Source organism: Ahaetulla prasina, chromosome 5 (assembly GCF_028640845.1).
Source record: "Ahaetulla prasina isolate Xishuangbanna chromosome 5, ASM2864084v1, whole genome shotgun sequence".
Classification (NCBI taxonomy): Eukaryota; Metazoa; Chordata; class Lepidosauria; order Squamata; family Colubridae; genus Ahaetulla; species Ahaetulla prasina.
Genome location: NC_080543.1, coordinates 68,869,610 through 68,882,794, shown reverse-complemented (window position 1 = coordinate 68,882,794; position 13,185 = coordinate 68,869,610). Strand labels below are relative to the sequence as shown.

Sequence of the window (13,185 nt, the reverse complement as noted above, 5' to 3'; positions counted from 1 at the left end):
ACACCTTGCCTTGCCCACTTTAGCAACCATTTGAATTTACAATGATGCTGAAATGTACATTTACATTTTGCTGAGAAGCAAAATCAATGTGGAATCAATGTGGAAGCCAGCTGTAAGTCTCAAGTCATGATCATGTGACTTTCTGCTAAATGACCATATGTGATTCACTTAACAACCACAGCTGAACTGAAGTAACACTGGTGAGATCACATAATGTTTTTCTTAACAACCGCATTGCTTTGCAATGAGTTGCTGGTCCCAACTGCAGTCATTAAGTGAGGACTATGCTATATTTAGCCTCCTGCTCATTACTATTTTCATTATTTATCACTGCACTAATGAAATGATACTTTTTATTATATTTTGTGTATAAACTGCTAACTTTTAACAGGAAAATTTTCTTCATTTTTTTTTTGTTTTTGTTTACATTTATATCCTGCCCTTCTCCAAAGACTCAGGGCGGCTTACAGTGTGTAAGGCAATAGTCTCATTCTATTTGTATATTTACAAAGTCAACTTATTGCCCCCCCAACAATCTGGGTCCTCATTTTACCTACCTTATAAAGGATGGAAGGCTGAGTCAACCTTGGGCCTGGTGGGATTCGAGCCTGCAGTAATTGCAGGCTGCTGTGTTTTAATAACAGGCTAACTTACAGCCTGAGCCACCACGGCCCTGGAACTGTTCACATGTTCAGTTCTAGAAGTCATCTTATTAGAAAGATTTAAAAAGGGGGGGGGCATCTGGACTAAGTTCAATCTACTTCTCAGTGTAGAAAATTAAGTTCTTCAGGCTCCTGGAAGCTGAAAAAAAGGAGGGGGGACCTTGAACAAACAAGAGAAAAGTGCTATGATTGCACAAGGTCCAACCTAGTTCTTTCAAATTGATTTCAAAGCATATTCAGCCCTAATTTCACTAAGTAAATCAACAAAGAAGATAGCTAGGCATCAGATCTGTGTCATACTGTAATTAATATTAGTATTAGGTAACGGAACAAAGTAAACACAATGACTTTGCTACTTGTCCTCATTCTTTCAATAAGCATGCAGTAAACAACTACCAACTCACTAATGTATGTGGGCTAATGTGTAATTCCTATACTTTCATTAATTATAATATGCCTTGTTTCTAAGGAACGTAATTCCTGTTCTGAAGTCCAACAAATCAATTAATCTGAACAGTGTATAAACTGTTCATAAACAAGGTATGAACAGAAATACATTATCTCCTCTTTCAGTATAAGAGTTATTGCCACAATACAATTTGTGCCAAGAGGATGCACTGTCTATAACAATTAAATTTAGGTGTGATCTGGTAGTAATATCTGTCTGTCACACATTCATGTCAGCCTGGCAAGAAGCCAATTCATTTAAAGCCTAATGTTGCTTACCTGTCAAATAGGCTACAGTATTTCTTAACTAACAAGGTAATTAAGAATCATGAATATTACAGGACACATTAAAATTATATTTGGCAATATATAATATATCAAGTCAAGAAGACAAGCAACTGTCAAGAGCTGATTTAAAGTCTGCATTGGACAATTTAATAGGATTAACCTTTTGTCCTACATATTGAACACATATCCAGTCAACACTTTGCACAGATTTAACTCTTCAAATCCCATCTATAAAAACATGCTGTTCTATAACTGAAGCAGAAGGATCACTTTAATTAAAAAATAGTACTTTTTTTCTTGTAATGTCTAAGCAATGTTTGTGTCAATTATATTCATTAAAAAGGAACTATATACATATTTTATCCTTTGTGCTATGACAGATTTATGAATAAACAATTCATTTGCAATCAAGAAAAACAAAATGAAACAAAACCTATACTCATTACATTTCAAAGAAACTATTTTAATTCTATTAAATAAGACAGTGAAAATTCTAACATTTGTATTTACCTATATCAATGTATTAATATATTTTATCTATAGAATCTTGTTCATGTGTGATTCTTCCAAATCACTGCAAGTCTATGGCTTAAATAAGATGAAAATATTATAATATATTGTCAACTTTAAATTTAAATATATAAATTCCTTGAGATATACATTATTTTTGGAGTGCAAAAATTGTGTGTGTGTGTGTTTGTGTGTGTATTAAATTACAATAGTACAAGCTAATGCCAGCTAAAAAAGAATAGAAAGAATGAAAGATAAAAAGGAAAATAAAAAAATAGAAAGAAAGAATATAGTTTAGAAAGAGAAAACAAACATATAAAGAAATTACTTCCAACCTTCATCAAAACAAGAGAGTTAGTTTGGTATAGTGGTTAAGTTCTTGCCCTAGGAGACTGTGAGTTCTAGTCCTGCCTTAGGCATGAAAGCTGGCTGGGTGACTGGACCGGTTACTCTCTCTCAGCCCAACCCACTTCATAGGGTTTTTATTGTGGGAAAAATAGGAGGAAGTATTATGTATGCTCACAACTTTGAGTTACTTATAAAGTAATAAAAGTGGGATAAAAATTTAATAAATAAAATAAATAAACCATTATAAACAATTCTGTAACATTTCAGTTTCTCTTAGTGTACAACCAATGATCTGTTCATCTCATATCCCATCATTTATCTATAGGCAAACCATAAAGCATTATCTTTTGAATCCTGGTATAGCAAGAAGTCCATTAAAGTTTATCAGAAATAACAAGTATTATTTTAATCTTGTTCAAATAGATTTCAAATAGATTTAAAAATAGATTTAAAAATAAATATTTAATAAATATTATTTAATAAATATTAAATTTAATAAATAAATTTAATATTTATTAAATTAATTTATTAATTTATTAAATTTAATAAATAAATACTAAATAAATATATAATAATAATAATAATAATAATAATAATAATAATAATAATAATAATAATAATAATAATAATAATAATAATAATAATAATAATAATATTTTAATTTGTATACCGCCCTTCTCCCGAAGGACTCAGGGCGGTTAACAGCCAAATAAAAGACACATATTATACAGCTAAAAACAATAGTTAAAAAACTTATTTAAATTTGGCCCAACTTTTAAAATACATTCAAAAACCCTATAAAACTAATTAAAATTAATACCCATAAAATCATCTAAAATATTAAAATTCAGGCCAGTCCTGCGTGAGAAAATAAGTTCGCGGCAAAAGGTCGGAAGGTCAGGGAGCTGTCGAAGTCCAGGGGGAAGTTTGTTCCATAGGGTGGGAGCCCCCACAGAGAAGGCCCTTCCCGTGGGGGCCGCCAGCCGACATTGCTTGGCTGACGGCACCCTAAGGAGTCCCTCTCTGTGAGAGCACACGGGTCGGTGGGAGGCACAAGGTGGCAGTAGGCTCCATGGCAGAGTAACCTACTGCCATGGAGCGCTTTAAAGGTGATGACCAACACCTTGAAGCGCACCCAGAAGACCACAGGCAGCCAGTGCAGCCTGCGCAGGATAGGTGTTATGTGGGAGCTCCGAACCGCTCCCTCTATCACCCATACAGCTGCATTCTGAACTAACTGGAGCCTCCAGGTGCTCTTCAAGGGGAGCCCCATGTAGAGAGCATTGCAATAGTCCAGGCGAGAGGTAACCAGAGCATGAGTGACTGTGCATAAGGTATCCCGGTCCAGAAAGGGGCGCAACTGGAGAATCAGGCGAACCTGATGAAAAGCTCTCCTAGAGACGGTCATCAGATGTTCTTCAAAGGACAACCGTCCATCCAGGAGAATGCCTAAGTTGCGCACCCTCTCCATCGGGGCCAATGACTCGCCTCCAACAGTCAGCCGCGGTTGCAGCTGACTGTACCGGGATGCTGGCATCCACAGCCACTCCGTCTTGGAGGGGTTGAGTTTGAGCCTGTTTCTCCCCATCCAGACCTGTACGGCTTCCAAACACTGGGACAGCAATTCGACAGCTTCATTGGGATGGCCTGGGGTGGAAAAATACAGCTGCGTATCGTCAGCGTACAGTTGGTAACTCACCCCAAAGCCACTGATGATCTCACCCAGCGGCTTCATATAGATGTTGAACAGGAGGGGCGAAAGAATCGACCCCTGGGGCACCCCATACATTTAAAATAAATATTTAAAAATAGATTTCAAATAGATTTAAAAAGATTTCACCAGACTTGAAATCTTGGGTTTAGAAAACTTAGAACTCCGCCGTCTTCGACAGGACCTGTGTTTAAGTCATAGAATCATCTATTGCAATGTCCTTCCTGTTAAAGACTACTTCAGCTTCAATCACAACAATACAAGAGCAAACAATAGATTTAAACGTAATGTTAACTGCTTCAATCTTGATTGCAGAAAATATGACTTCTGTAACAGAGTTGTTAATGTTTGGAACACGCTACCTGACTCTGTGGTCTCTTCTCAAAATCCCCAAAGCTTTAACCAAAAACTGTCTAGTATTGACCTCATCCCATTCCTAAGAGGTCTGTAAGGGGCGATAAGAGCACAAACGTGCCTACCGTTCCTGTCCTATTGTTTCCTTTCATTATATCCAATTAATATAGTTATTACATACTTATGCTTATATATATATGCTTATATATTATATAGTTACTTTCATGCTTATGCTTATATATACTGTTGTGACAAAATAAATAAATAAATAAACAAACAAACAAACTTTATATTCCTTACTTTTGCTTTTAACAGTCCATACAAATTATGTCACAGAATTTTATTTTTTATCACTATTTCTCTGTTTTTCTCACTCAGTTCCTCAAAGCTTTAACAAGTCTTTTTTGTAAATCCAATTTAAAAGAATTATCAAAGTTCCTCTTTTAGTTTATTATTTGTATTTCCATTTTGATGTTTAAACCATTAACTGGTTTCTTTTGTATAGCCAGTGATGCATCTTTCTTGCATATCATTCTTGTAGCCTATTGTTAGATTCGGGCAATAACGAGGCAGGAGACCAGATGAGTGACAACAGCTCTTTAGTTTATAGTGAACCCAGCAGCGAACAACAGAAAAACCCCTCTTTATATACAGTTCAGTCGGAGGCAACAGCCAATCAGCAACGTGCTATTTCCCGCTCTAATTTCCCTCCAAATCTCTTAAAGATACATTACACTCCTTCCCTCCCAGAAAACATTTTACCCCTATTTACATGAAATTAGCATCTTATTTCTCTACGTAGTCACGCAAGTAGACTGGGCGTCTCCTAACTCTTTCGGACCTGCGCAATTCATTCTCTGGGAGTGAGTCGAGCTGGCCGGAGGGACTGTTTGTTCCTCTCAGCTCCTCCTCTAGGCCATCCGGCCCTGGATTATTTGCAGAATCGTCCCTGCTTTCTTCAGGAGGGACCGGTTGGTGTCGCTGGACCTCATCGAACTCAGATAAGTTCCGCGTTTGCCCCGGGTTTGAGTCAGCTGTGGATTCAAACATTGGATAGTCAGGGCCTGTTTCTGGACTTTTGGTTGTTCTTTTTCTTAATTGGTCTATGTGGCGCTTCCAAACCCGGCCATCCTCTATCTCTACCCGATACGATTTGGGTCCGGTTGTTTCAAGGATTGTCCCCTTTACCCAATTTGGGCCTTCTCCGTAATTGTGTGCCCATACTGGACTTCCCACTGTCATTTCTCTTGTTTTACCGTTTGTCCCTTTGTACCCGTCTGGGGTGTAGTTTGGATTTAACCGGTCTAATGGGCACCTAAGCTTCCTGCCCATCAGTAGCTCTGCTGGGCTGCGGCCAGTTGCTACACAAGGGGTTCTGTGTTGTACTGCTAGGAAGGTGTCAATTTTTAATTGCCAATCGCCTGGCCTGATTCTGGACAATGCTTCCTTTGCACTCCGTACGAAACGTTCTGCAAGGCCGTTCGTCGCAGGGTGGAACCGAGAGGACATGCCGGATGCCCTCTTCTGCCAAGTACCCCTCAAACAGGGTCGCTGTGAATTGAGGGCCGTTGTCGGAAACTAGGGTGTCGGGTAACCCGTGGGTTACAAATAGGCGCCGCAGGACTGAGATTACGGCCTCGGCTGTCATGGATCTCATAAGAATGATTTCCAGCCATTTGGAATAGGCATCGACTACCACTAGGAATGTTTGCCCATGGAAGGGGCCGGCAAAATCGATGTGGATCCTAGACCATGGGCCCTGGGGTCTCTCCCACTCCCGAGTTGGGGCCGTTGGTGGTAGTGGTCTGGACTCCTGGCAGGCTTGGCATTTTCCTACCCTGTCACTAATCTCCGTGTCCATCAAGGGCCACCACACATAGCTCCTTGCTAAACCCTTCATTCTCACGATCCCAGGGTGGCCTCGTGCAGGAGTTCCAAAACTTTTTCCGCAATATCTCCGGGATTACCACTCTATCCCCCCAGAGCAGACAACCTCCTTGAGCCGACAACTCCCCGCGTTTCTTTACATATTCCTTAAACGCCGCCCGGCGCAGCGGGCCATCCTCTTTGCACCCAACCAATTACAGTTCTTATTGTAATGTCCTTGTAAGAAGCCCGAGCCACCTCCTTGGAAGTGACTGGACCCGAGTCCAAAGAGTCAATTAGCAGGATGGGTGTGCCCGGAGTGGGGTCTTCGATAGTCTCTGGTAGTGGGCATCTGCTCAAAGCGTCTGCATGCCCTAACTCTTTTCCTGGCCGATGCAACAATTTGTAAGAATACGCAGCCAGAAAGATAGTCCATCGGGTCAGTCTAGGCGAAAGTGCCACGGGCGTTGGGCGGTCGCCTGCCAACAGGCCTAGTAGGGGTCTATGGTCTGTGACGATTTCGAAATCACGGCCAAATACATATTCATGGAACTTCTTTACCCCGGAAACTATGGCCAAGGCTTCTCTATCTAGCTGACTATAGTTTCTTTCAGCCGATGACATTGTTCGGGAGTAAAATGCTATAGGGGCTTCTGTGCCATTTGGCAACCGGTGGCTGAGCACAGCCCCCACCCCGTAGGGAGATGCATCACAAACTAACACCAATGGCAGCGTGCCATTGTATTGAATCAGTAGGCTATCGCTAGACAGAAGGTTTTTTACTGCTTCGAATGCCCTAGCTTCCGCCTTTCCCCAAGACCACACAGCTGTCTTCATTAGCAATTTGTGTAGCGGTTCGGCTATGGTCGCCTTATTTTTTAAAAATACCACGTAAAAGTTGACCAGACCTAAGAACGCCTGTAACTCCGTTTTGTTTTGGGGAGCTGGGGCCTTCCTGATTGCCCTAACCTTGCTCTCAGTGGGGTGGATTCCTTCCTTGTCTATCCGATAGCCCAGGAATTCCACGGATCCTACCCCGATCTGGCATTTATTCAGTTTGACTTTGAGACCGGCGGACCGGAAAATGCCCAAAACTTTTCTCAGCCGTACCCCTAAGTCTTCTAGATTGTCGGCGGATACCAGTACGTCATCAAAGTACGGTACCACCCCGGGGAGTCCCTGCAATAGCCGCTCCATTAGGTTCTGAAATAACCCTGGAGCCACACTAACCCCAAACTGTAACCGGGTGCATTTAAAAGCACCCCTGTGCGTTACGATCGTTTGTGCTTCGGCCGTGTTGCTATCTACGGGTAGCTGCTGATAGGCTTGGGCCAAATCTAGCTTGGCGAAGACCTGGCCTTGCCCCAAAGAGTGCAGTAAGTGTTGTACTACTGGGACGGGTAGGCACTCTTCTGCAATGCTTTATTAAGCGTTGCCTTGTAGTCAGCACAAATCCGGACCGACCCGTCCGGTTTGATTGGGGTGACTATGGGTGTCTCCCACTTTGCATGGTCAACTGGCACTAGTATTCCCTGGCTTACTAGTTTGTCCAGCTCCCGGTCAATTTTGGGCTTTAGGGCGAACGGAACCCTCCTAGCCTTTAGCCGGATAGGGGCTACCTGTGGATCAAGGTTAAAGGAGATCGGGGTCCCCTCGTACTTGCCCAAACAGTCTTTGAAGACGTCCCCGAACTCCTTCATTAGTTCGTCTTTTAGGTCGATGTCGTTTCGGAAGACTCCGGTCACTCCCATGCCCAATGCCCGGAACCAGTCCAGTCCCAACAAGCTCGGCAAGGTTCCGTCGACCACGGTGATGGGCAGGGTCTTGTTGTGCTGTCCATACTTGACTTGGACGGACGTTACCCCTCGGACGGGGATGCGATTTCCTTGGTAATCTTGTACCCTTAGTTTCTGTGGTTGCAGCTTGCGCTTCGCGATGGCTTGCAAACCTCTCACGAGAGTGTCCCAGGACATGATCGTGATCGATGAACTGGTGTCCACTTCCATTCGGCACGGCACCCCTTCAATGTGCGTTTTAGTAAAAATCTTTTTTTCAAGGCGTGTGGCTGCTTGGCCTACTCTCACGGCAGTCTGATTAAGTTTCGCGCCCTTTTTGAATCGTCCAATCACGGGCCTCTTCGCTGCTCCCGCTCTGATTGGCCGGTTTGAATTTTTGGCGGGAAGGTTGGGGCGCTCGACAGGCCTGCGCTATGTGCCCCTTCCTTTCGCACCGCCGACAAGTCGCATCCTTAAATTTGCAGTCTTGTCGTTTGTGTTGTCCCCCGCAACTCGCGCATTCGCCTCGGTCTTCTTTCTCTGGCCTCCCAGTGTGGAAGACTTCTTCCTCTTCCTCACCTTCCTCCTCGGCCTGGACTTCCTCATTGTGGACCGGGGTTGTTTTCGCCCCAGTCCCCAGCGCGATCGGCGTTTGCAGGGTCTCTGCCGCTTGGGTGGACATCTCATGAGCCCTGGCCTCGTCCAAGGCGACTGCCAGTGTTAGGTTGCTTCTGGACAGCAGCCGCTGTCGCAATCGGATGTCTCTGACCCCGCAAATGAGTTGGTCGAGTAATGCGTCTTCCAAGTCTCGATATTCGCAATGGTTGGCGGCTTTTCTCAGCGCTGCCATGTACACGCGAATCGATTCGCCCTCTCGTTGCATCCGTTGCCGCAATTCGAACCTTTGAACAAATTTTGAGGGCATTGGTGCGTAGTGAGCCCGAAGGGCGGTCTGCAGGGTTTGCCATGGTACCGACTGTACCGGCGTTGGTTCCGAAAGCGACTCTGCGGTGTCGAAAACTTCCGAACCGCAGTGTCTTAGGAAATACGCTCTCTTCCTGTTGTCGGAGACCCCCTGGAGTTCGTTTGCTTCGAGGAAACACTCGAAACGAGCCATGTATGACCCCCATTTTTCTTTGGCTGGGTCGAATGGCGCTGGCGGTGTGTAGCTGGACATCGCTGCTATCCGCCCTTATTTTGCTGGGTTCACGTATTCCTGGTTAGTTCAGCTCTTTCCTGGCGCTCTTTTGCCTCGAGATCCCACCTTCGTCGCCAGTGTTAGATTCGGGCAATAATGAGGCAGGAGACCAGATGAGTGACAACAGCTCTTTAGTTTATAGTGAACCCAGCAGCGAACAACAGAAAAACCCCTCTTTATATACAGTTCAGTCGGAGGCAACAGCCAATCAGCAACGTGCTATTTCCCGCTCTAATTTCCCTCCAAATCTCTTAAAGATACATTACACCTATCATTTGCAGATCCACTTTTGATACTATTTATATATTATAAAATAAAATGTTTTCCTAATCTGCCATTTCTTCAATAACTCAATTTTTCAAAAGTTTCCTATAGTATTTTAATGTTATTTTACATCATTTTATAACACCCACTTAATTATCTGTTAATTATTTTTCTCCTTTAACCAAAATAAGTAATTGCCTCTATTTCCAAAGTTTAAAACTGCTTATCTTAACTTGCAAAAGGTCCAAGGAAATCTATTTCCCACAGGAAGGATTCTTTATAATTAATTCCAAATTTAGATGGACCCTTAATCCATGTATAATTTTCTAAGATCAAAGTCTTATTTAGATTTTTGCTATTTATTTAAATGTTTTTAAATTATTAAGGTTATGATTAAAATTTTATTTTATTCTGGATTGAAGGTGAACTCATCTGGCATTTTCAGACTTGCTGATCTGAAGTTTTCTCATAGCTTAAAAGCAGTTAACAAGCAATTTTAGAATATTAATTAAAAAAAGAAATTTGCAAATTTAGTGTTCTTTAAAAGACATTGACTGCACTCAATTAGTTAAAGAAGTACTAAATAACACATATATTATTTTATAGAAAAGTGAAGAAGAAAATATTTAATATTCATTCTTTACTTATCTAAAGTAGGAGAGATGGATTTACAATAGAATGTATTATAACATTAAATTTTTATTATTACAGGTAGTCCTCAACTTACGACCATAATTGAGCCCAAACTTTATGTTAGGCTTAGACTTAGAATAACTTTATTGTTACTTATATATTTATTATAAAATTTATTATAAAATTTATTATAAAATTATTATATATTTATTATAAAATGCTGTACAATCAGGCCAGAAATGTACTAACAAGGGAGATCAGAGCAGCAAAACGAAGCTACTCTGAAAAGCTAAACAATCAGTTTTCAGCAAATGAACCAGCAAACATGTGGAAAACTCTTAAAAATATCACCGGCTATGGCAAACCTCCCTCCCAGGCTGAAGAAAATCAACAACTGGCAGATGACCTGAACGTGTTTTACTGCAGGTTTGAAAGGAAACTACAGCCACCTATCTCCATAACCCCCATCTCAGAAACACCAACAACAGCCAAGCCTCCTACAAGTGACCTCATCCCATTGGGTTCACAACCTCTAGTGGTCACAGAAAAGGCAGTGCAGGACCTATTTCACAGACAAAAGCCAGGGAAAGCTCCAGGCCCAGACAAGGTAACTCCTTCTTGCTTAAAAGTCTGTGCTGACCAATTGGCCTCCATCTTCATCCATATCTTCAATAAATCGATACAGATGTGCTATGTTCCTTCACCATCATCCCAGTGCCGAAGAAGACCACTGTCAAGGAACTGAAAGACTACAGACCAGTTGCTTTAACATCTGTAGTCATGAAAGCCTTTGAAAGGCTAGTGCTTTCCTACTTGAAAACCATCATGGATCCGCTGTTAGACCCCTTGCAATTGGCATACCGAGCAAATAGATCAACAGATGATGCAGTTAATATGGCTCTGCACTACATCTTACAACATCTTGAATCTCCAAAGACCTATGTAAGGGTCCTCTCTGTAGACTTTAGTTCAGCATTCAATACCATCATTCCAGACACTCTTCTAACTAAGCTAAACCAGCTACAAGTACCTGAACAGACTTGTAAGTGGATCACAAGATTCCTAACAAACAGGAAACAGCACATAAACCTAAGCGGGATCACTTCAGATACCTGTACATTTAGCACAGGGCCCCCCCAAGGCTGTGTGTTCTCCCCACTTCTCTTCTCTCTGTATACCAATGACTGCATCTCCAATGATCCATTTGTTAAACTACTGAAGTTCGCAGATGACACAACAGTGATTGGTCTCATTCGAGACAATGACGAATCCACATAGAGATGTGAGGTCGAACGACTAGACTTGTGGTGCGACCATAACAATCTGGAACTGAACACACTCAAAACTGTAGAAATGGTGGTAGACTTTAGGAGAAACCCTTCCATACTTCCACCTCTCACAATACTAGACAACACAGACTTCCTGGTTGGCTCCGTTGGCAATGGAGGTGATCTGTTTGATCACCAACCTCTGGATCGTGTTGGACCGCTAAGACAGCGACAATCAGCTGCCCAGCGGTTCAAAATTCCCCCTCTTCGGGCAAAGAAGAGGAGGTGAGCGAAAGAAGCAGAGGTAGAGCTTCCCTAGAACTCCTGGAAGGGTTCGAAGGGTTAAGCCCCCTCAGAACTTCAAAGCGCTCCAGATCTGAGGCTTTTTTCCTGCTTCGGCAGACCTAATTGCCGCGACCAACTGCTGGGACCAATTTTAACTTAAAGAAGAAAATACCGGATTGAACAGAAACAGGAGAGCTCTAACTATAAAAGCAAGTAATTAAATCAATTCCCTGTTATTCTTTTTTAAGTTTTGGAGTTGACTTTAAAGTGAAAATGGCGGCTGTTCTTTAATGAGCTAAGCAGTTGAAAATGAAAGTGTTACAATTCTCACTGTTGTTGTTGTTGTTGTTGTTGTTGTTGTTGTTGTTGTTGTTGTTATTATTATTATTATTATTATTATTATTATTATTATTATTATTTCGATTTTTATTCCGCCCTTCTCCCGAAGGACTCAGGGCGGTGTACAGCCAAAATAAAACAAACAATACAATATACAATTAAAACCCGAATTAAAAAACTTATTACACCATTGGCCTAAGACTTTAAAACATATAAAACTAAAAAAAACCATTAAAAATCATAATAAAAATTTTAAAAACCCAATAAAAACCCAATAAAATTTAAGCCAGCCCTGCGCGAATAAATAGATGTGTTTTCAATTCGCGGCAAAAGGTCCGAAGGTCAGGTATTTGGCGTAAACCAGGGGGAAGTTCGTTCCAGAGGGTAGGAGCCCCCACAGAGAAGGATCTTCCCCTGGGGGCTGCCAGCCGACATTGTTTGGCGGACGGCACCCTGAGAAGTCCCTCTCTGTGTGAGCATATGGGTCGGTGGGAGGCATGCGGTAACAGTAGGCGGCCCCGTAAGTACCCAGGCCCTAAGCCATTGCTGAAGACCAGCTGGAGATTCTTTAAAACATTGTAATGAGAAGGGGGAAGAGACATTGAGACTGTTTCTTTAAAAGACTTAGAAGATTTATACGTAACATTAAGTTAAAGAGAAATTGTAAGAGATGGCAGCAAAACAATTAAAGACAACTGTAACAAAAACCCCAGGAACATCAACACTGGGAGTCTCTCCAGCACATACAGCAGATACAAAATCACTAAATTTGGAAGCATTTCAGGATAATTTGAAAGATTTTATGAAAGAATCTCTTAATGATGCTATGAATTTGCAAACCTCTCAGATAGAAGATAAGTTTAAATTAATTACAGAAGAAATATCAGAGATGAAAAAACAGATGTTAGAAATTCAAAATGGAAATAAAGAAGTCAAGGAAGGTTTGGTGTCAGCAGTACAGGGTCTGGCATCAAATGTGATTTTACTGGAGCAGGAAGTAGAAGAAATAAAGAAAGTTAATTTAAAATTGGAAAATAAGATTGAGGTAGTACAAAGTAAAATGGATAAAGCTGATGATGAAATTGTTTTGGTACAATATAGAGCTATGGAATTTGCTTTAAGAATATGGTCTAAAGAGAATAGACAAGAGAATTTGAAGCAAATTTTTTCTGAGGCGTTTGCGGAGATTTTGGCAATTCGGCCAGCAGATGTGGCTTTTCATATTGACAAAATTTAT

The 13,185-nt window shown here is 41.5% G+C and overlaps 1 protein-coding gene and 1 pseudogene across 1 annotated transcript in view; both read right to left on the bottom strand.

Annotated features, from left to right (window-relative positions):
* Nucleotides 1-13,185, bottom strand: part of DMD (dystrophin) — a 1,918,566-nt gene that overhangs the window by 1,563,254 nt on the left and 342,127 nt on the right. The window lies entirely within an intron of this gene.
* On the bottom strand, nt 4,775-7,987 carry LOC131200109 (uncharacterized protein K02A2.6-like; annotated as a pseudogene).